Here is a 23,263-nt window from a genome sequence, read left to right on the forward strand (position 1 = left end):
ACCTAGAAATTAGATCTCCTAACATCAAAGGGAATGATATCGCTCTTCCATTAGGTCTTCATAATGAACAAGTGACAGATATCAGTATAGATATTCTCATAAAATTAATAGTAATCAATATTTTAATTACCTTTGGATATGTGGATGTGAATAACACAAAGTTAGTAGAAAAAAGAGGGTAAACAAAAAAATAATTTAATAGAAAGCAGAAATTTAAGCCTACAAAACTTTAAATGGGATGAGTGCACCAATACACACCACAATTTTTGTCTGACATTTTATTTAAACTTTTAAAATTAAATACTAACAAAAATAATATTTATTCTTAAAGTGCATCTTTTTAATGGGATCACTAATTTCTGTGTAACTCTCTCATACCGAATTGTATTTCTGAAGCTCGATTTTGATTGCACAATTTCCATTTTTACCTGTAAAACAAATGTAGTGTTGTCATTCAGGTTTTCCTGGCCTTTTGCCAAGGATTATTGAGCTATAACACTTGCATAATCTGAATAGATTCCAATACAGTATATAAGAGCAAATGATATTCTAGGCTTTTTAAAAGAAGAATAAGGGTAAATTATATTATGTATTTCTTCCAGACAACTTTTCAAAGCCAAATAAATTTTGATTTATGATATCCTTCTGAACATCAACTTTCAGAGCCTCCTACTCATTCACATGTGAGACTTATTGAAGTAACACCAAGTTCTCTGTTTAAAGTTCTATTTATTCCTCTGCTGTCCTCTGTGGTACTTCAGGATGGTTGTGCGAGTGGTACCCAAAGTGATGCATGTCACCATACATCTATCAAGTGTAATAAGGTAAGTAATTCTGCCCAAAGTGCTTTCCTCAAACTAGCACAGTAACCAAGTCCTCCTTCTTTAAACAACATGCTAAAGAAAAATATTTGCAGATACTTATACTCAATAGCCATATGCTTTAGCTGTGGAAATAAGTAACAAAGACTAAAATCTTTATCTTTTGGAGATCTTCCTCCAAATATCCTGTTATTTCTGGAGTAATATTTGTGAAGAGTTGTAAACCATATATGACCCTTTACGATCTTAGTTGTTATTATTATTTTGGTAGCTTAATAGTCACTTAAAAATGGATATGCATGACAGCTTATGAATTATTTGTAAATACACACATGACCCTTCCCATTCATTTGAGAATAAGCCTTTGAAAAATCTCATTTTGAATCTCAGTCATCCATGTATCTCTTCCTGTCCAAATGTTCTGTGACATATTATGAACACAAGTCCCTAAGCTAATTCCTTTTCTGGTGTCCTATTTGGTGCCCAGCATAGTATCTGATGCTTACATATTTTATTAAGTGAGAAAAGAAATGCTGAAAAAGAAGGGATGGGTGACCCTCCTGGGGCTGAGATATGAAAAATGGTTATGAATTAATAGGGTGGTTTAGAGGGAAATAACTTTCCAAGCAGAGGCTACCAGGATTACAGTGCACTAATCTTAGAAAGTGAGTATGAAAACAGGTTAAACTACTCTATGGGCAAGGTTTTAGTAGGGTCCTCTTCATCCATTTGTGGTTATCGAATTCAAAATATTTTTAGAAAAATTCTAGCCCCTCACTACTTTGAGGAGATGCCTTGAAAAGGAATTAGAAAGGTGGATTAGTCCATTTTACACTACCATAACAGAATATCACAGACTGGATAATTTATAGAACAGGAATTTATTTGGCTTACAGTTTTGGAGGCTCAGAAGTCCAAGAACAAAACATCTAGTGATGGCCTTCTTGCTGCACGATCCCATGGAAGAAGGGCAATGAGAGGGCAAGAGAGAGGAAGAAGGGGTTGAACTTGTTTATATAACAAGCCCACTCTCATAACTAACCAACTCCCACAATGCTAACCCACTCTGGTTTCAATAGCATGAATTCATTCATGAAGGAAGAGCCCTTATGTCCTAATTACTTCTTATTAGGCCCCACCTCACAACACTGATTCATTGGAGATTACATTTCCAACACATTAACTTTGAGGGACACATTTAAACCATAGCAAGAGGTGAGTGCATTTCATAAACCTTTAGAAAAGAATGGTCAGAGATACCATCCAGTGCTTAGATCTGTTATTTCACATAGCTCACTAACCATTCATGTGTAGTTTTGTTTTGTTTTGTTTGTTATTTTGCTTTTACAAAAATGGAAACAATCTATAGTTATTTTCACCTGATTTTTCACTTACTATTATATAGCGAACAGTTTTTCATGTCAAACAAAATACAGATTTTAAATATTAGTTTTGTATTGAAAATTATCCCATCAAATAATTCTAATACAAATTCTTCAACTAGACCTCAATTTTTAGACATGTAAGTATTAATAGTTTCAGATTTCTTTAATGTTTACTTGAGGTGGTTTGGCTCTGCATCCCCCCCAAATCTCATCTCGAGTTGTAATCCCCATGTGTTGAGGGATGGGCCCAATGGGAAATGATCAGATCATGGGAACGGTTTCCTCCCATGCTGTCTCATGATAGTGAAGGAGTTCTCATGAAATCTGATGGTTTTAAAAGTGGCAGTTTCCCCTGCGTTCTCTCTCTCTCCTGCCACCTTGTGAAGAAGGCACCTGCTTCCCCTTCACCTTCCACCATGGCTGTAAGCTTCCTGAGGCCACCCCAGCCATGTGGAACTATGAGTCCATTAAACCTCTTTTGTTTATAAATTACCCATTCTTAGGTAGTATCTTTATAGCAGTGTGAAAATGGACTAATGCATTATTGTTTTATTATAAAGGATATTGTAAAGGATACAGATGAAGAGATGCATAGGGCAAGGTATGGGGGAAAGGGTACAAAGCTTCCATGTCCTCCCTGAGTGTGCCACCTTTAGTAACCTCCATATGTTCAGCTATCCAGAAGCTCACTGAACCCTGTCCTCTTGGGTTTTTGTGGTAGTTTCAAATTTTTTAATATAAAACACTGTAACGAAATTACTATGGATAAAATTTGTGTACCTATTCCTAATCATTTAATGTAAATGGTTCTGGAATCAAGTACAGTACCTGGAATTAAACAGACCTGCTTCAAATTCTAGCTATACCATCTACCAACTGTGTGACTTGGGCAATTCAATCAAACAATGAGACTCAGTTTCCTCATCTATAAAATGAGGATAGTAATAATATCTATACTATTAGGTTGTTGAGAGTTTTAGATAAGATCCTACAAATAAACCACATGATATCTGTAACATATTAAACACTTGATAAGTAATATATCTTATTTTTATTAGAAAATTCTACATTTAAGACTTTTGAGATATATTGCCAAACTTTCCCCAAAAAACATTGTATGAATTTGGTTTTTTATCAGCCATGTGTGAGACAGCCCAAGGACATATATTAGGTAGTAGAGTTTTACTACACCACCACTGCATCAGAGAATTCTGTTAATAGAAAAGATCTAGTTTAAAGCAGCCACGGAAGCAGTCAGTGCTCTGCTATATCTCTTTGGATTTCTTTACCACGTTCATGCAGGCCAACTACTGATGTGTTTTTAATCCTGACAGCCAGCTGTGAGTCTTTGTTGGGCTTCCTTCATGCTGCTGGAATCTGCTTTGTGCAAAAGGAAAGCCAGAAGTGCTTGGGGATTCACTTCCCCTCACCACAGGGATAACATTAACCAAAGACTGACTTGTAAGTGTATATAAATACCCTAGCTTCCTTGTTTCCTCTTGGAAACAACTCCAAGGTGTGGTCTACTCTATCATCAAGATTCCCTGTGGAGCTGGACCATCATTCCCTGTGAGTCCTGCTTGCCTGGCCTCCTTCCTTTCCCTGACCAATTTCCCATTCCAATAAAATGTTTTGAGAAGGTTTTCTAACAAGTCAAACTTCACAGAAGTCCCTGTACCACAATTGGCTTGTAAGAAAGGAAGAAGCCATTTTGGTTGTGAGAGTTCAAATATAAATTCTTTAAAAAATTATTTTATTTTAGTCATGAACATTTAGTCTAACAGAATACAATATATATTTCTAATTTGGGAATTTGTATACTATGGCATTGTTTCAGTTTAATCAGCAGAAGGAAAAGTAGAGAGCCAAATAGAGGAAGCAATAGTTTGTGTTTTAATGGAAAGTGTGCTTATGTGGTACTCAAATATCCCATATTCTAGTCTAGGTCTGTGAATAACTAGCTGTGTAATCCTGAGCAAGTCATTCACCACTTCTAGGCTTCAGAATATCTGATGATATTCTCTAGGGCTGAAGAACATCTCCAGGGTCTTCAAATAACCTATGAAAATATTGCTATCTGGAAAGGCGTATCTCAGTGTGGAGTTCACACATGCCTGTAATCGTTAACTTTCATATTTCTTTGAAGATATCCACATTTCTATCACGTACTTTCTCATTCCAATCTCATTTTTCTTCTGTCTTGACTTCTAAGGGAGGCCTATTTTTCAGCCTTTGATGAGCAGCAGATTCTATCCCTGCTGCTACAGAAAATCCATCATTCACGCCCCACTGCGAATTTCTGAGTCTTTCACTCAACATATTACCAACCATGCAGCTTCAAAGCCTAATGTGCTCAGCAGAGCAGTCATGCTTGCAGTAGACCAAAAACAAGAAAAACTGGATCTGCCTCACATATGTTTGTTTGTGCAATCTGAGTAAGCAGAGTGAGAGAAAAAACAGTCTTGAGACTAAGAAGCTGTGTCCTCTTCCTGTGTTCTGGAGAAGGTGCAATGTATTAATGAGGAAGCAGGAGGAAGGCATGAGAGAATTCAAGTTTTCTCTGTAGGGCAGCAGACTCTTTGATTTTATTTAATCGTGAAGCACAGACCAATTTCTCTGCAAACAAATGGATTAGGAGAGGTGGCAACTGCTAGGTGAGATTAAGGACTTTAAAAGAAGCAAATCCCACCTCTATTTAAAACTGAAACTTCAAGACAAAGCACTAAATACACCCACAAGAGGGAAAAGATGTACAAATATGATAATAGCAATAAAATAGTGAGAATTTGATCAACTAGAACTCTTTTACACTATTGGTAAGAGTGTAACTTATACAACCGTTTTGGAAAGCACCATGCCATAACCTGCTGAAGTTTAGTAGGTGTATATTTTATGGTCATGCTCTTGGATAAATATGTACAGAACCCTTGCATACAAGCACAAGTTCATATAAACATTGTTCCTATTCATTAAGAATGGGGAACCACAAGGGGCAGTTCCAAGATGGCTGAATAGGAACAGCTCCAGTCTACAGCTCCCAGCGTGAGCAACACAGAAGACGAGTGATTTCTGCATTTCCAACTGAGGTACCAGGTTCATCTCACTGGGGCTTATCAGACAGTGGGGGCAGGACAGTGGGCGCAGCCCACCGAGCATGAGCTGAAGCAGGGCGAGGCATCGCCTCACCCAGGAAGTGCAAGGGGTCAGGGAATTCCCTTTCCTAGCCAAGGGAAGGGGTGATAGATGGCACCTGGAAAATTGGGTCACTCCCACCCTAATACGGCGCTTTTCCAACAGTCTTAGCAAATGGCACACCAGGAGATTATATCCTGCTCCTGGTTCAGAGGGTCCCATGCCCACGGCGCCTCGCTCATTGCTAGCACAGCAGTCTGAGATCAAACTGCAAGGTGGCAGCGAGGCTAGGGACTGGCGCCCACCATTGCTGAGGCTTGAGTAGGTAAAGTGGCTGGGAAGCTTGAACTGGGTGGAGCCCACGACAGCTCAAGGAGGCCTGCGTAGCTGTGTAGACTCCACCTCTGGGGGCAGGACATAGCTGAACAAAAGGAAGCAGAAACCTCTGCAGACTTAAATGTCCCTGTCTGACAGCTTTGAAGAGAGTAGTGGTTCTCCTGGCATGGAGTTTGAGATCTGAGAACGGACAGACTGCCTCCTCAAGTGGGTCCCTGACCCCCAAGTAGCCTAACTGGGAGGCACCCCCCAGTAGGGGCAGACTGACACCTCATACAGCCGGGTACCCCTCTGAGACGAAGCTTCCAGAGGAACGATCAGGCAGCAACATTTGCTGTTCAGCAATATTCGTTGTTCTGCAGCCTCCACTGCTGATACCCAGGAAAATAGGGTCTGGAATGGACCTCCAGCAAACTCCAACAGACCTGCAGCTGAGGGTCCTGACTGTTAAAAGGAAAACTAACAAACAGAAAGGACATCCACACAAAAACCCCATCTGTACGTCACCATCATCAAAGACCAAACATAGATAAAACCACAAAGATGGGAAGAAAACAGAGCAGAAAAGCTGAAAATTCTAAAAATGAGAGCACCTCTCCCCCTCCAAAGGAACACAGCTCCTCGCCAGCAACAGAACAAAGCTGGATGGAGAATGACTTTGACGAGTTGAGAGAAGAAGGTTTCAGATGATGAAACTTCTCTGGGCTAAAGGAGGAAGTTCGAACCCATTACAAAGAAGCTAGAAACCTTGAAAAAATATTAGATGACTGGCTAACTAGAATAATCAATGTAGAGAAGTCCTTAAATGACCTGATGGAGCCAAAAACCATGGCACAAGAACTACGTGATGAATGCACAAGCTTCAGTAGCTGATTCGATCAACTGGAAGAAAGGGTATCAGTGATTGAAGATCAAATGAATGAAATGAAGCAAGAAGAGAAGTTTAGAGAAAAAAGAATAAAAAGAAACGAACAAAGCCTCCAAGAAATATGGGACTATGTAAAAAGACCAAATCTACGTCTAATTGGTGTACCTGAAAGTGATGGGGAGAATGGAACCAAGTTGGAAAACACTCCTCAGGATATTACCCAGGAGGACTTCCCCAACCTAGCAAGGCAGGCCAACATTCAAATTCAGGAAATACAGAGAATGCCACAAAAAATACTCCTCAAGAAGAACAACTCCAAGACACATAATAGTCAGATTCACCAAAGTTGAAGTGAAGGAAAAAATGTTAAGGGCAGGCAGAGAGAAAGGTCAGGTTACCCACAAAGGGAAGCCCATCAGACTAACAGCTGATCTCTCGGCAGAAACTCTACAAGCCAGAAGAGAGTGGGGGCCAATATTCAACATTCTTAAAGAAAAGAATTTTCAACCCAGAATTTCCTATCCAGCCAAACTAAGCTTCCTAAGTGAAGGAGAAATAAAATACTTTACAGACAAGCAAATGCTGAGAGATTTTGTCACCACCAGGCCTACCTTACAAGAGCTCCTGAAGGAAGCACTAAACATGGAAGGGAACAACTGGTACCAGCCACTGCAAAAACATGCCAAATTGTAAAGACCATAGAGGCTAGGAAGAAACTGCATCAACTAACAAGCAAAGTAACCAGCTAATATCATAATGACAGGATCAAATTCACACATAACAATATTAACCTTAAATGTAAATGGACTAAATGCTCCAATTAAAAGACACAGAGTGGCAAATTGGATAAAGAGTCAAGACCCATCAGTGTGCTGTATTCAGGAGACCCATCTCATATGCAGAGACACACATAGGCTCAAAATAAAGGAATGGAGGAAGATCTACCAAGCAAATGGAAAACAAAAAAAGGTAGGGGTTGCAATCCTAGTCTCTGATAAAACAGACTTTAAACCAACAAAGATCAAAAGAGACAAAGAAGGACATTACATAATGGTGAAGGGATCAGTTCAACAAGAAGAGCTAACTATCCTAAATATACTTGCACCCAACACAGGAGCACCCAGATTCATAAAACAAGTCCTTAGAGATCCACAAAGAGACTTAGACTCCGAAACAATAATAATGGGAGACTTTAACACCCCACTGTCAACATTAGATAGATCAATGAGACAGAAAGTTAAAAAGGATATCCAGGAATTGAACTCAGCTCTGCACCAAGCAGACCTAATAGACATCTACAGAACTCTCCACCCCAAATGAACAGAATATACGTTCTTCTCAGCACCACATCACACTTATTTCAAAATTGACCACATAGTTGGAAGTAAAGCACTCCTCAGCAAATGTAAAAGAACAGAAATTATAACAAACTGTCTCTCAGACCACAGTGCAATCAAACTAGAACTCAGGATTAAGAAACTCACTCAAAACCGCTCAACTACATGGAAACTGAACAACCTGCTCTGAATGACTACTGGGTACATAATGAAATGGAGGCAGAAACAAAGATGTTCTTTGAAACCAACGAGAACAAAGACACAATGTACCAGAATCTCTGGGACACCTTCAAAGCAGTGTGTAGAGGGAAATTTATAGCACTAAATGCCCACAAGAGAAAGCAGGAAAGATCTAAAATCGACACCCTAACATCACAATTAAAAGAACTAGAGAAGCAAGAGCAAACACATTCAAAAGCTATCAGAAGGCAAGAAATAACTAAGATCAGAGTAGAACTGAAGGAAATAGAGAAAGAAAAAACCCTTCAAAAAATCAAATCCAGGAGCTGGTTTTTTGAAAAGATCAACAAAATTGATAGACTGCTAGCAAGACTAATAGAGAAGAAAAGAGAGAAGAATCAAATAGATGCAATAAAAAATGATAAAGGGGATATCACCACCGATCTCACAGAAATACAAACTACCATCAGAGAATACTATAAACACCTCCACGCAAATAAACTAGAAAATCTGGAAGAAATGGATAAATTCCTCAACACATACACTCTCCCAAGACTAAACCAGGAAGAAGTTGAATCTCTGAATAGAACAATAACAGACCAATATCCTTGATGAACATCTATGCAAAAATCCTCAATAAAATACTGGCAAACCAAATCCAGCAGCACATCAAAAAGCTTATCCACCATGATCAAGTGGGCTTCATCCCTGGGATGCAAGGCTGGTTCAACATACGCAAATCAATAAACATAATCCAGCATATAAACAGAACCAAAGACAAAAGCCACATGACTATCTCAATAGATGCAGAAAAGGCCTTTGACAAAATCAACAGCCCTTCAGGCTAAAAACTCTCAATAAATTAGGTATTGATGGGACATATCTCAAAATAATAAGAGCTATTTATGACAAACCCACAGCCAATATCATACTGAATGGGCAAAAACTGGAAGCATTCCCTTTGAAAACTGGCACAAGACAGGGATGCCCTCTCTCACCACTCCTATTCAACATAGTGTTGGAAGTTCTGGCCAGGGCAATCAGGCAGGAGAAAGAAATAAAAGGCATTCAATTAGGAAAAGAGGAAGTCAAATTGTTCCTGTTTGCAGATGAAATGATTGTATATTTAGAAAACCCCATCCTCTCAGCCCAAAATCTCCTTAAGCTGATAAGCAACTTCAGCAAAGTCTCAGAATACAAAATCAACATGCCACAAGCATTCTCATACACCAATAACAGACAAACAGAGAGCCAAATCATGAGTGAACTGCCACTCACAATTGCTTCAAAGAGAATCAAATACCTAGGAATCCAACTTACAAGGGATGTGAAGGACCTCTTCAAGGAGAACTACAAACCACTGCTCAGTGAAATCAAGGAGAACAGAAATAAATGGAAGAACATTCCATGCTCATGGATAGGAAGAATCAATATCATGAAAATGGCCATACTGCCCAAGGAATTTGTAGAGTCAATGCCATCCCCACCAACCTACCAATGACTTTCTTCACAGAATTGGAAAAAACTACTTTAAAGTTCGTATGGAAACAAAAAAGGGCCCGCATTGCCAAGACAATCCTAAGCCAAAAGAACAAAGCTGGAGGCATCGCGCTACATGACTTCAAACTATACTACAAGGCTACAGTAACCAAAACAGCATGGTAATGGTACCAAAACAGAGAGATAGACCAATGGAATAGAACAGAGCCCTCAGAAATAATACCACATATCTACAACCATCTGATCTTTGACAAACCTGACAAAAACAAGAAATGGGGAAAGGATTCCCTATTTAATAAATGGTGCTGGGAAAACTGGCTAGCCATAGGTAGAAAGCTGAAACTGGATCCCTTCCTTACACCTTATACAAAAATTAATTCAAGATGGATTCAAGACTTACATGTTAGACCTAAAATCATAAAAACTGAAGAAGAAAACCTAGGCAATACCACTCAGGACATAGGCAGGGGCAAGGACTTCATGTCTAAAACACCAAAAGCAATGGCAACAAAAGCCAAAATTGACAAATGGGATCTAATTAAACTCAAGAGCTTCTGCACAGCAGAAGAAACTACCATCAGAGTGAACAGGCAACCTACAGAATGGGAGAAAATTTTTGCAATCTCCTCATCTGACAAAGGGCTAATATCCAGAATCTACAAAGAACTCAAACAAATTTACAAGAAAAAAACAAACAACCCCATCAAAAAGTGGGCAAAGGATATGAACAGACACTTCTCAAAAGAAGACATTTATGCAGCCAACAGACACATGAAAAAATGCTCATCATCACTGGCCATCAGAGAAACGCAAATCAAAACCATAATGAGATACCATCTCATACCAGTTAGAATGGTGTGAGGAATGGAGTCAGGAAACAACAGCTGCTGGAGAAGATGTGGAGAAATAGGGACACTTTTACACTGTTGGTGGGACTGTAAACTATTCAACCACTGTGGAAGACAGTGTGGCGATTCCTCAAGGATCTAGAACAAGAAATACTATTTGACCCTGACATCCCATTACTGGGTATATACTCAAAGGATTATAAATCATGCTGCTATAAAGACACATGCACACATATGTTTATTGCAGCACTATTCACAATAGCAAAGACTTGGAACCAACCCAAATGTCCAACAATGATAGACTGGATTAAGAAAATGTGGCACATATACACCATGGAATACTACGCAGCCATAAAAAAGGATGAGTTCATGTCCTTTGTAGGGACATGGATGAAGCTGGAAACCATCATTCTCAGCAAACTATCGCAAGGACAAAATACCAAACACCGCATGTTCTCACTCATAGGTGGGAATTGAACAATGAGAACACTTGGACACAGGAAGGGGAACATCACACACTGGGGCCTGTTGTGGGGTGGGGGGAGGGGGAGAGGGAAAGCATTAGGAGATATACCTAATGTAAATGATGAGTTAATGGGTGCAGCACACCAACATGGCACATGTATACATATGTAACAAACCTGCACGTTGTGCACATGTACCCTAGAAGTTAAAGTATTAAAAAAAAAAATTTAAAAAAAGATTGGGGAACCACTCAAATATCCAAAGGTTCATTGACAATGATATGGGTAAACAAATGAATAAACTAGTAAAGTCTCTTCTTCCACAATAATAATGAATAAACCACATCAAACAAAACTTCAGAAATGAATCTTTAAACATACTATTGAATGAAAAAAGTAAATCTCATAAGACTATAAACTGTTGTCATTTTCTGTAAAGGTCAAAATCAAACAACGCAAAACTAAACAATGAATTGTTGAGGAGTGTCTACATATACGATTTTAAATACTTTTTAAGAGAAAAATACAAAATCTAAAGTAGTCATTATTTCTAGGTGGGGGGCAATCAGGGAGGCAGAGAGGTAAGAGAGTAACACATAAATAAAAAAATTCTATTAGTATTGTTCTAACTCTTACATAGGGTGCTGGTTTCATGGGAATTCACCTTATCATCATGCTTCATAATCCTCATATGTATTTTATACTGTTGTTTTATAAGTATCATATATTTCCTAAGAAATAAATTTAAAAAATTAAATGAGAATGCAACTCCAAAAGGGATATAAAACAGAGCAAACCAGCAAAAACAGACTCCTTTGTTGAATATCCCATTGGCATTTGTGGGCATTCCTTATTGTGTCACTTTCCAAATTTATCCATGTGCACTGGGCCACGGGTTGATCCATATGGAATACTGCCCTTCAATTCCTTCATATTTAGATAAGGAGTAGTAATTCCTATTCTACCAAATCTACCAATTTTCTGAAAGAATAAATCGGACCATATGTATGAGTTGGTGAATTGAGAAATGTTTCACAAGTGTTACATACAATTGTTATCATCTTCCCAAGTCTACCTCATGAGAATGTTTGAGGACAAAAGTCAGGAAGGAGAAAGCCCTCGAGAATCTTAAAGAGGGATAAAAAGGGCAATGGTCTACGAAAAACTAACTTAAGAAAATAATTAATTCAGAGATGATTGGTAATTGATCCAGAGCCTTTGCTTATTTTTTTCTCTCGTTTATATTTCTCTTGATACTTATAGAAATTTAACAGATTAAAGAAAAGGATAATAAAAAAGCAAAACAGTTTATATGCAGTTTCTGTTAATTGTTAAACTAATTTGAGAGTGAATACTAGTACACACCCCAGGTGCTTTATAACTTAATGTCTCTGAAACCACATACCCACCAGCTGTATGATCGTTATAAATGTAAAATTCTGTGAGGTCAAGTTAAATAGATGTAATTTAGAAATCTGGAGTTTTATCATTGCTATTAGCATCAAGTATCAGAATCAAATATATAATTTTCATAATATTTTCATAAAATGAAAAGTTAAGAATTCAAAAGATTATAAAAATGCATTTTAACATATTTTCCAAAAAGTTTGCTTGCTGCCAAGAAAATTAGTCAAAAATTGAAAAGCCACTTAAACAATTTTTAGACATAGTTATCTCTATGACAGTAATTTGTTGACTATTTTTCTTTCTCAGTTGAGTGGATTGAATTATTTTACACAATTGCCTAATTGAGTAACTTGACATAGTCTTTGTCTCCTTGCTTCTAATGACAGCCCAGCATGACCATAACACCTTGACCAGGCCACCCGAATGGCCTGTTTTGAGCTCATCCCAAGCACATTTATCATTAGTAAAATAATTGGGCTGCAAAATAATCATTCTGATTTCTTATTTAGGAAGATGATTAGGAAACAGTTACACAGTTACAGTGGAGAAGCAGAAGCACAGAGAAGTTCAATGACTTTCTCAAGGTTACACAATGACAAAACCAAGAACAGTAAATAGGTTTCCTACCTTTCAGTCTAATGAGGTGTATTTCCAAGTCTATATGGCCTTCTTTACTTATTCACAGAAAAGGAGAAACCCAATTACCGTAAGTATGACACTTTGAACTGGATTTCAGATGCATTACCCAATGAGCAGAACACAGAATAATTTTCTCTTTCTTCTGGTTTGTGCATTGGGCCATTGGGAGTAAAAACTTTTTGTCCAACTCCCATCTTCCTACACAGGAGTGTGAGAGGTGGTGAGACAGGCCTGCTGTTAGTGGCCTGCAGCTGTTCGGCCAAGTGTATTGGCATCTCTTCTTCAACCTAGTTTTAACTATCTGAAATTCTGGGCAATAGTCCCAGTATGGGTGTTCTAGGATTTAAATTAAATGTGAGAAAAAGAGGACTTCCATGACCTCACGGGTAAGCCATATTCTCTGACTCAGTTTACCAGAGGCCTTGCATTTCCAGGAGTGTGAGCTACATGAGCAGCTATTAATAACTACAAGGGAACTAACTGTTAATCTCTCTCCAATGTAAAGGCTGTCTAAGCTGCTTTAATTCAGCACCTCTCCCAATTACAAGTATAAGGAGTCTGCCTACCACTATACCATTAGCTATCAATTCCTTGTTTTTATTAGACACTAAGTATAGGGATATCCACAGTGGGCAATGTGGTGAGCACTGAGTATATTCCTATGGAACAGACTGATACTAGCCCTGCTGGTCCACCAACAGGCAAAGTTCTAGATGCAATTGAATAAGATCCTTACCAGACAGCATGAGGGCAACAGCTAAAAGAGCTCCTAGATACAGATAATGGGAAGTGCTCAATCAAAGACCAGGAGGTCTGCAAGTAAAGATCTCGTTTCCATGTGGTCCTGAGCACTTGTCTGGTGCCTCTTACTGTGGTCTTTTCCAGGCCCATCCACTTGACTCTTTCCAAGCAGCAGGCTCTCCACTTCCCATAACAGATGCTATTGGTGTCTCAACATGATCCCCTTATATAAGCCTGGTCTGTGGGTAGTGGATGCAAATGGCTCACTTCTGAACCCTGCCTATCTTGGAGATACTGGGAGGTCACACACCAACCCCCAGTAGCTCATAGCCAGTGGATAATACCGTGCCGTAATAGGCAAGCCCAGTTGCTGCTGGCCACACAAGCTCCAAGGTTCATTTCAATCAGGATGAGACTACACTTCACCTGAACTCATATTTTTCTTATTTTCTTCTGCTCTACCCTGCTTTCCTCATTTCCTTACAGGTTCCACTACTGGAGAGCCCTCCTTCACTAAATATTTGCATAAGAATCCTCTTCTCAGGCTCTGCTTCTAAAGGGCCCAATCTTAAAATATTTCTCAAACCAACCTCTCAGAATTAGCTCCGAGGTCACTAGTACTCTTCTCTGGTAATCTCCTATTTTCTTTTCTACAGGTTAAAATGCTTTTGTCCTTCTTTGTTTCTCTCAGAATACATCTTTTCTTTCCTTCTTCTACCTTCTTCACAAGCCCTGTTTCCTCCTATATTTTTCCTCTAATATTATTCTTCTATTATTCTATTCTTTTCTTATTCTTCCAGTGGTCCTATATACCTAGAGAGCTTATCATTAGCAATTTAAAAATATAGCTCTCTTTTTCTTGAAGGCAGAAAGAAAAAGGCATTTCATTACTCCATTGGACAGTTTAAAGATAAACCGTCCAATGAAGTAATAAAACATCTTTCAGTATTGTTATGAGACTTAAAACATACAGAGAACTGGTACATAGTAGGAGTATAACAAATGGTAGCTAATAGTACTACTTTATCTGCCTATGCTAATCACTCCAATTCCATCAAGTAGTGAAGATCTTTAGCTACCAGGTCAGCGTAGCAGATCTCTAATGATTGGAAAAAAAAAAAAAAAATGCCTAAATGTACATTAGGACCTTTGAATCTCCAGATTTGTTCCCTTTTCTCAATTCCAGTAATATGGACTCCTGGGAATAGAAGACATTTGAAATCTGCTTAAGTTTCATCTATCCTCTCTCTGAAACTAGAACCAGTTCCTGTATCTTCAGTTACTAGCTGTGATCTCACCTAATCCAGAAGTGTCACAGAACCTATACACTGTTCTCCTCGCAATGATTGGTACCACCACTGCTCAGAAACCATATGAAATACTCACCCCAATCTGATCTAAGGATGGAGCACTAGCCATTTTTTTCCCAGAAATTTGCTTTATAAATAATTGCTTCTCTTCATCATCTGTCTTACTTTATGCCACTTCCCCCAGTGACAGACTATTAAGCTACCAGCTGGTCAAATTACTACATGCAACTGCCTATATGTATTTTATACTGTATGATTACAACTACATGGCTTTGGAGAAGTAAAAGATCAGTGGTTACAAGGAGTTGGGGTGGGGAAAAGGGGAGGAATGGACAGGCAGGGCATAGAGGATTTTTAGAGTAGTGAAAATACTGTATGTACTAGAATGATGGATACACATCATTGTACAATTGTGCAAACCCATAGAATGTACAATACCAACAGTGAACCCTTGAGTTAACTCCAGACTTTAGGTGATTATGATGTGTCAGTGTGGATTCATCAGTTGTAACAAATGTACCACTCTGGTGGAGGATGTTGAAAATTTGAGAGTCTATGTATGTATGAGAGTATATGGGAAATCTCTACATCTTCCTCTCAGTTTTGCTGTGAACCTAAAACTGCTCTGAAAATAGTATTTCTTAAAACAGAGAGTTGTACATTTATCCAATATGCCTGGATCACAAAAGAGAGATAAAGAGGGCTCTACAGCTGTAATAGGATTCAATCATGATTATAATGTAGGTAGGATTCCAGAATACTCTCTTGATCCCATTAAAGACTTACAAAAAGAAGCAATATCCAGATATGAAACAACAAGAGGATTGAAAGCCACAAGAGCTGAAAAAAATATGTAACAAAACATGCAGCGTTTCTGGCTCCAGATATTTGTGTTTGCTGTTTTTTCTAACTACACTCCCTAAAGGATAGCACAGGTATTGATACCAGGCAGTTACGCTGAGGAGCCACCACCAGGTATTCTTGATGTCTCTGTTCCTCATGCTGTGAATGAAGGGTTCAACATGAGGGTGACTGTGGTATATACCACTGAGGCCACCACTCCCGTTCTTGGGGAAGGTGAGACAGCCAAACTAAGGTATACTCTAAGGCCTGTTCCATAAAATAAGCAAACAACTGACAGGTGAGAGCGACGGGTGGAGAAGGTTTGCTTTGTACTTCCCACCTTTTATAGGGTTATGAGTATGGAGAACATAATTTGAGTATAACAGTAAAGGATCCCTGAGAATGGACCACAGAGATGGCATTAATGTGTTATTGGTGGCAGTGTCAGAACAGGAAAGGTGGAGAAACTGAGAAGGGTCACAGAAGAAATGAGGAATGTCTACATTTGCATGAGAGAACTTGTGACACCATCAAACTGTACAGCTGGGTTCCCAAAAGACTGATCAGAAAAAAAAAAAAAAAAAGAAAGAGCGAGACACCAGAAGCAGGAGGCCAGAGAGGTGGGGATTCCTGATCACTGTGTAGTACAGGAGATGACAGGTCGCCACAAATGGGTCATAGGCCATCACAGTCATGAGTAGATTGTGCAAACATCCAAAAATAATTTTAAAATACATCTATTTTAGGCAGCTCACATATAAAATGATTCTGCTGTGAGTTTGGATGTCTACAATTATCTTTGAAATTGTGGCAGGGGTGAAACCAGTGTCAGCTAAGGACAGGTTGAAGTTCATGGGGTTGTGGAGGTGAGGCCAAAGCTGACAATCAGAAGGATGTGAGCAAGTTCCCAAGCACTGTGACTAGGTGCATCGTTCAGGGCCAGCCTGAAGAGGAAAGGCTGCAGTTCCAGGTCATCTAAGAAGTGGAGGAGGAAGAATTCCAAAACACGAGTTAGATTCTTTGGTCCCATGTGGCTGAGACACATTTTTCACTTATTTCCTTCTGTGATACTCCTCTTTCCTTTATGTAGACCCAAGTTTCTGACTTGTATCATTTTCCTTTTCTATGAAGACCTTATTAAAAAAACATGTTTTGCAAGGAAGATCTACTCGCAACCAATTTCTTCAATTTTCGTTTGTATGAGAAAGTGTTATGCCTTTCCTTTTGAAGGATATTTTCATAGGATACAGAATCCTAGTTTGGTGGGGGTTTTTTGCCTCAATCTTTTAAATATTTCATTCTACTGTCTTCTTGGTTTTATGTTTTATAAGGAGAAGTCAGATGTAATTATTATCTTTGATCCTCTGTAGGTAGGTAAGGTTTTTTTTTTCCTCTGGCTTCTTTCAAGATTCTTTTATATATTTGATTTTCTGAAGTTTGAATACGATATGCTCATGTGTCATTTTTGGCATTTATCTTGCTTGGTGTTCTCTGAGATTTCCAGATCTGTGGTTTGGTGTCTGACATTAATTTGGAGAAATTTTCAGTAATTATTACATCAAATATTGCTTCTGTTTATTTCTTCTCCTCTGTTATTCTCATTGTATGTATGTTACACCCTTTGTAGTTGTTCCCCAGTTCTTAAATATCCTATTCTGGTATTTTTGGTTTGGGTTTTGGGTTTCTTTTCCAGTTTTATTTTTCATCTGCTATTCAGTTTTGGAGTATTCTGTTCTCATATCCTCAAGCTCAGAGACTCTCTCCTCAGCCACATCCAGTTTACGGTTTTCTATTAGAGCCCTTAACATATTAATTATAGTTGTTGAAAGTTATCAGTCTAATAATTCCAACATCTCTGCCATATCTGAGGCTGGTTTTGATGCTTGTTCAGTCTCTTCCAACTGTTTCTGCCTTTTATATGCCTTCCAATTTTTCTTTCAAACCTGAACGTGATGTATTAATACAAGTTGAATACCAATAAATAGGTATTTAATGGTATGGAGAGAGGTGAAGTTTTCTACTCTGATTGGGTATCCATTTTTTGATAAGCCTGCGCCTCTGTATTGTGAACTTCATCAGTGCTTCTCTATCTCTTTTCCCCATTAGGTGGGACAAAATGGCTACAGTCTCATCTCAGGTAGATTCCACTCTAATTAAATTCCAGCAAATTAGACTCTGGTAAAATAATTTCTCCTGAGGGTAGGCCTTATTAAGAAGAGCAGAGTGCTCTGGCATATTGTAAAATGATTCCTTTTTCCCTCCCACCTGCTGGAAGTGTTATAGGAAAGGGGTCCAGATCTAGACCCCAAGGGAGGGTTCTTGGATCTCACACAAGAAACAATTCAAGGAGAGTTCATAAAGTGAAAGCAAGTTTATAAAGAAAGTAAGGGAATAAAAGAATAGCTACTCCATAGACAGAGCAGCCCGGACGGCTGCTGGTCGCCCATTTTTATGGTTGTTTCTTGATGATATGCTAAACAAGGGGTGGATTATTCATGCCTCCCCTTTTGGACCATATGAGGTACCTTCCTGACATGTACACTGTCATGGTGCTGGTGGGAGTATAGCAGTGAGGATGACCAGAGGTCACTCTCATCACTCTTGGTTTTGGTGGGTTTAGCCATCTTCTTTACTGCAACCTGTTTTATCAGCAAGGCCTTTATGACTGGTATCTTGTGCTGACCTTCTATCTCATCCTGTGACTTAGAATGTTTTAACCATCTGGGAATGTAGCCCAGTAGATTTCAGCTTCATTTTACCCAGCTCCTATTCAAGATGGAGTTGTGCTGGTTCATATACCTCCGACAGAAGTACAAAGGGATATTTACGTGAGGACCTAGTAGAGCTACTGGAGATAAAACTCACAAAAGTTAGAGTCCCCCACGATTCGGCCCCCGCCCTGGGGTCTTGTCCAGACTTGTTCACATTGAGCCCCTAGTAATACATCAATTGCAGTTCAGATTGTCCTACCCCATCACTGCTTCTGAAGGAATTTCCTGGTTGTGGGTTTCTGTTCTGGTAAGTTGTAATCCTCTGTATCTGACTGTCTCTCCAACTTGGGGAGACACTGGTTTTCCCTGTGACCTCACTTCTGTGATGAATCTAAGAAGAGCTGTTGATTTTTCATTTTGTTGAGTGTTTCTCTTGTTGTCAGGATGAAGTGGTGACTTCTAAGCTCCCTACATGCTGGGCTGGAAACCCCCAAAAGACTTTCCAGCATATAAAACCTCCCAAGGATTCCATTATCTCATTACTTTGCCACACACTGGAACATCTCTTGTAAAACCTGTCTCAGTAGGATATTAGAGCCAGTTATATCAAAATAAATTCATATTGGGAAGAATATGTTTTCTAGGTAGAAATTCTCATGCCAATTGACTAACTTCTTTATCAAGTTCAGCTCTTTGCATTCTGAGCTTGCTGCTTTGGAAAAAACACAATCATTTATGTAATAATTAAAAATAAACAGTGAGTATTTTATAGATTTTATTACCTAATAAAAATAGATTTGCATATAATAATTATTCTGAGGACGTTGTCAAACTCAGACCTACCAGCCCCAAAAACTGTCACTTTCTAATTAATATGACTCACAATACCTATATGTACAGAGATAATTTGCCGCACTGTTTCATGGCCTTGATTGACAAAAAAAAGTCACCTCCTTTCCCCAAGGAATCCCTATTTTCCCTCAGTTAATTTATATTCTCCACAATGAAAATTTTAAAGTTTAAAAACTATTCTCTATCCTAGTCAGTTTCACTCTATGGTGTTAAAAAAGAAATGCTTGAAGTTAAAATAAAATCCCCAATAAAGTTAATATTTAGCATTTACCCTGTGCCATGCATTGAAATTCCATTTCTATTTGCAAAATAAAGTGGAAAATTGAAAGAGGTTTCCCATTAATTTGGGCATTAAGTCCACTTATGCTAGAACTTTCTAGCTAATTGAAGCAAACATAGCTCTTAAAGACAAGTCAATAGAGGCCTGACCCAATATATTACCATAAAGTGCACTGGGTAGATGTCACAGCAGCAGATGTTAGGTCTATTTAATCCTGAGTCTAGCTCAGCAGTGGGTAATGCTATCATCAATCCACTGAGAGCACACACCCCTCAGATGATAATTAGAAAGGAACTTTTTTTAAGTATCTGTAATTACAGTGACAATCTCAATAGCCTTAATTATGGAAATAACTTTCACATTAAATTCACCTGCTTGATAATATACAGTAATAGTCTATTTCAGCTGAACTATGTTGTTTGTTAAAGCATCAGTGCCTGAGGTTCAGCTATTCTACATGTGAATATTAGAGCCATCATCTCTAGAGCTTCAATTCAGATTAAAAGCTGGTATTAATTTGACTACAGTTAGTGTTGTATACTCAGCATGAAAAATATATCTCTAGGAAAAAAGCTAGAAGATCCCAAGTAACATTCTAATCTTGGGTTTATCTCCTATTTTTATCTAATGCCCAATATTTTACCCTATCCAGATTCTGTAAGGTAAGAGCAAGGTAGGAAGCTTCCTGCCTGTTCTTGTGCTAAAATGAAATCCAAGAGTTTGATGCTGATTGCTAATATTCCTACTCACTTTTGATCCAGAGAAAATAATACAATTTGTAATTCCCAAGATACTTGTCAAGATACCAGAAGGAAAATATGTACACATACATACACATAAACACATACATACACACATATAAATACATACATACACATAAACACATATGTACACACTCATACAATGGCTAATAACAACCTAATTTCTCTGTATCAATCTAGCTCTGTTCCACATGGAAAGGACTGGGATTCACATATCTTTGTCTTTCAGAGACCCTAAGCGTGACATAGTAGTGCATTATCTTCTAAATATTCAATAATGGTAGACACTGAAAAATGCTGAAAGCAGTGTATTGCTTATAAACAGGGAGATCTAAGAACTGTGTGCTCCTTGCCTTCTCATTTTTCATTCTTCATCTTGGTTTGGTCCACCCAGAATTACTTGTTAATTATTCAGTGAGACTAAGAATTCCAAGTTTACTCTCCTAGCATTCATGAAGCTAATCACTCAAATTAGCTTTGCAAATTACTAAAAGGATATTTTCTCCTTTGCTCTCATCCCTGTTACAGTAAAATTTAAAAGCAGTCCCCCAATCTGTAAGGTAAAAACAGAAAAGGACAGAGTGATTTATTTTCCTTTATTTTCACTCAGAATTTCAGCTAAAAATGGCAAATGAGGACAAACTCATGCTACAAGTCATTGTTATGAAGGTGACTTCATTCTGATGAAAGTTGCAAATAGAATACATTAACTCTGCCTTGAACTTTAAGACAACTCTCTCTCTCAGCTGTACTCCCGGTGGTACAGAGTTGAATGCTGGGAGATATCAGCTGTTTCAGTCCTCATTAAATTTTTGGCCACAAGCCATTGAAGTAAATTCAATAAGCTGAAGTCTTGGAATTTGCATTAGTTCTTTAAACAAAGACTCTTTCCTGAACAATGGAATTTTGAGTACAATTTGCTCTCTTAACTGTAGAAGGTTCATAGGGAGTTCACAGGGAAGAAATTAATTGGGCCCTCTATTGTTTTTTTTTTTTTCTCTTTTCCCATCCCCAATGTATTAAACTTTCTGTATACCTCAAATGCTACTGTCCTTCTTCGGTAAAATTTAATTCCATTAAAATTTACAAAGGCACAGAATAAAAAATGATATTAGAAGAGGAGTCAATTCTAATAAGAAAAATATTATACAACTATAAATTGCTCATTGATTTCTACCCTCTAGTGCTTGTAAGCTTAGTCATGCCAAGTTAAGACATATCCTACCAATTGGTCTTTAATGAGACTTAAATAATAATCTAGCCAATCTGATTCTATATCATTTCTTAGAACAAAGAAGAGTGGTATAGATTGGATTTCTTATAAGGATGACCTCTATACAGTAGGAGAAAAGCTCATTTGTGCAGGTATCAACATTCTCTATCAAGGTTACTTATCATTTATTTCAAGCACCAAAATAAGAAAATGGTATACAAATAAAGATCCTTGGTGGTGGAAAAACCAGCCCAGAATAGGAAAACAACCAGCACTATAAAGTCTAGCTCATAAAAACAAAACAAATGCTGTATTGGTGACTATGTTACTTAAAAAGAAATGTAACTAACAGGAATGTTCACCATGGCAATAGTATTGATACTTATAATATCTTTTAAGAGAAACTAAAATGTAACCTTTTTCCACTCACTTGTTACCTTCTTTATAGAAGACATACACAGAGCATAGTCTATACCATTTGGATGATATTACTGCATTCTGGCTTGTATTGTTTCAGTACTATTTTATTACAGTGAGGTGGAAAGAGTGCCAAACTTCAAGTGAGAAAAAGTGGATTCTAGTCTCAGCTCATTTACTAGTGTTATGGTTTGGACGTTTGACCCCTCCAAAAATCATGTTGAAATAATTTGATTCCCAATGTTGGAGATAGGGTCTAATGCGAGGTGTTTGGGTCACAAGGGAAGATCCCTCATGAGTAGATTAATGCCCTTTCCTCGGTGATGAGTTCTTATTCAATTAGCTCCCATGAACGCTGGTTGTTAAAAAAGGCTTAGCACCTCCCCTTTCTCTCTCTTGCTTCCTCTCTTGACATATGATATCTACACACACTGGCTCCCCTTATCCTTCCACCATGAGTAGAAGCAGCCTAAGGCCCTCACCAGAAGCCAAGCAGATGTCAGCACCATACCTGTAGAGCCTACAAAACTGAGATAAATAAACTTCTTCTATTTATATATTCCAAGCTCCAGGTATTCCTTTAGAGTAACACAAAATAGATGAAAACAACTAGCCTCAAGGTCTTGAATAAGCACCTTAATTTTCTGAACCCCAGCTTTGCCTGCCCTAAGCAGGCCATTTGAGATAATAAATGTGAACACACTTTACAAAACTACTTATGTCTGTATAAATGTAGGAATGATCATGTGATGAACATGTAGTTCATCACCATTTTTTGAACATATCAGGTTTTAAAGAATAGGGATGGTCCTATATCTTTTCCTAGAACCTTCCATATAACAAATAAGTGAACAGCTATTGAGAATATACCAGGTAACTCAAAAAGCTCTTTTGATTCAAAGGTAATCAAGTTGGAAGGAAACTGAGACATCATTTGATCCAACCCAATCATCTAACAGGTCAGAAGACTGACCTCAAAACTGACTCACCCAAGTAACTCATGAAGGTGGTGCAGAAACAGAACCAGCCAACATGCCTCCCAGTGTCCTCATTATCTGAATCACCCAGACTAGACTGGAGCAGATAGGCTTCACTCAGGGCAAAGACACTGCAAGAGAAAAAGCATGTTTGTGATGAAAGGAGGCAGTCCCAGTCTCCATGAGCAGCAGACTTAAAGTAGTCTTGTGGACATTTTGACAAAATAGCTCTTTTTTGAAT

This window comes from Symphalangus syndactylus, chromosome 9, assembly GCF_028878055.3.
Source record: "Symphalangus syndactylus isolate Jambi chromosome 9, NHGRI_mSymSyn1-v2.1_pri, whole genome shotgun sequence".
Lineage (NCBI taxonomy): Eukaryota > Metazoa > Chordata > Mammalia > Primates > Hylobatidae > Symphalangus > Symphalangus syndactylus.